We start from the raw sequence: 2,395 nt of genomic DNA, 5'->3' as shown, positions 1-2,395 counted from the left end.
ATCAGCACTGGCCTGTGAACCAAAATGTCGACAGTTCTCACCCACGAACTGCTCCTGTTAGGAGCTGAAACCAACTCCACAACACTAAATAATAACAACAAATATGCCCAGATGCTTGCTTGAAATTCCTTAGGTATATATACTGCTGATAAGGAGCTCTGGTAGCATAGTGGTTACGAATCGGGCTGCGAACCGCAAGGTCAGCAGTTCGAAACTACCAGCTGCTCAGCGGGAGAAAGATGAGGCTTTCCGCTCCCGTAAAGATTTATAGCCTTGGAAACCCTGTTCAGGGTCGCTATGGGTCGGAACCAACTCGACGGCACTTAACAACAACAATATCCTGCTGATAGCCAAAGTAATCCTAGGGAAGACTGAATTGAGGGTGCCATTATTTGGAGTATTAGAGAATGAATGTCAGTAACTGTCATCTTGTTGTTGTTAAGTGCCGTCGGGTCGGTTCTGACCCATAGCAACCCTGTGCAGGAATTCCAAGGAGATACTGGTTAGCTGGAACCGCCGACCTGGCAGTTCAAACGGCTTTTCAGTCTGGCGCATTAACCCACAGCGCCATACAGTAACTGTCATTGGTATTGTTGTTGTTAGGTGCCATTGAGTCGGTACCGACTCTGAGCGACCTTACACACAGCAGAACGAAACACTGCCCGATCCTGGGCCAACCTCACTATTGTTGCCATGCTTGAGCCCATTGATGCTGCCACTTTGCCAATCCATCTTGCTTGGGGGGGCGGGGAGGGTGTCTTCCTCTTTTTCTCTGACCCTCCACCTTGGTGGTGGTTATATGCCCTGGAGTCGGTTTCGCCTCACAGAGACCCTGTACAGGGTTTCCAAGGCTGTAGATCTTTATGGGATCAGAAAGCCTCATTTTTCTCTCCCGGAACAGCTGGTAGTTTGAAATTGCTGACCTTAAAGGTTCACAGCCTGATTTGTAACCACTACACTACCGGAGCTCCTAAATATCACCAGGTTTTGGTTTATATATTAAGCAAGTCACACTATATCAAGGACTCAAATGATTCTCTAGATGTTTGAAAGACAGTTAACATGATATGAATACGTATGGGTCATCTGGAGAATCTAGTTAAAATGCAGCTGTAGATGAATGAGTCTGGGGTGAGGTATAGGATCCTTAATGTCTAACAAGTTCACAGATGATGTTAGTTGGAGGACTACGCTTTGAGTAGCACAGCTCTATGGTATCTCCTATTACAGCCTTACCCAGACTACTGCAATCTTATAAAAGGAGAGCCATCAAATGTTCAGTATTTGCAGGAAAAAAGACCTCCCATTTGATTTTAAATACTGATCAACTAGGGTGATAGCTGACGAGCAAAATGAGAATGCGGAGTGAGCAATAACAATGTGTTATTGTTATATGAAATATAACTATATGTATATATATATATATACATATAGTTATATGAAAACATAAGGACATATTAATTTATTTTCTTATTTTGCTGCATGCCAATTTCTTTGTTACTTCCATCTTATAGTTCAGCTATTGTATGCAAGGTTGTCAACTTTACAACTGAGTACTTAGTTACAAGATTTCAAACTGGAATTGGTGAAAAGCAATATCTACAAAGTATAAACAGGTAAATCTTGCAAACTAGAATTATAGATTCAGTTTGACATCATCTTTAAGAAGATTCTACACTGGGCAGCAATCATTAGGAACTGTTAAGAGCAAGAAACATCAGTATAATTGGATTTACATCTAAAATAGAATGAAGGGCTCAGAGGGCTTGAGCGATACTGATGAATTTAATAATTCTTGACATAGTCATTCACAGAAGTTGTTTTTGTAGTATTTAATAGTCTCTATGAAAAAAAAAAAACAAAATAGAAAACGTTTGCACCAGAATTTTCCCAACAGTCAGATATGCTTTTTGAATTATTGGAAGAAGCATGGGTGTAATATATATAATGTTTATGCAGGCTATTCTGGAACAATAAATTTATGTCAATATAATAATTGTACAGTTAACCATTAGATTATTCCTTTTTTCATATATGTTCATCTCAAATAACTAGCTGTGAAAACTTTCTGAAACAAAATGGAGAAAAATGTCTATATTCATTGAAGGAATTTAGAGGTAATGGGTTATAAATGTTATTATTAATAGTAATTAGAATACTTTTCTCATGATCTAATTCTTGAATGGTGATAATAAACAGTCTAAGATGGCCACTTTCTCTATATTTTATTACCTTTTAAGCATAGTATGTACATATAAAAAATTTCTGTTAGCTCTGTTGTTGTAATGTTATACAACTATTTTTTAAATGTTGTTGTTGTTGTTGTTATGTGCCGTGGAGTCGATTCCGACTCATAGTGACCCTGTACAGGGTTTCCGAGGCTATAAATCTTTAC

The sequence above is a fragment of the Chrysochloris asiatica genome, unplaced genomic scaffold (genome assembly GCF_000296735.1).
Source record: "Chrysochloris asiatica unplaced genomic scaffold, ChrAsi1.0 scaffold00011, whole genome shotgun sequence".
Classification (NCBI taxonomy): Eukaryota; Metazoa; Chordata; class Mammalia; order Afrosoricida; family Chrysochloridae; genus Chrysochloris; species Chrysochloris asiatica.
Note: the sequence above shows the minus strand (reverse complement) of the source record.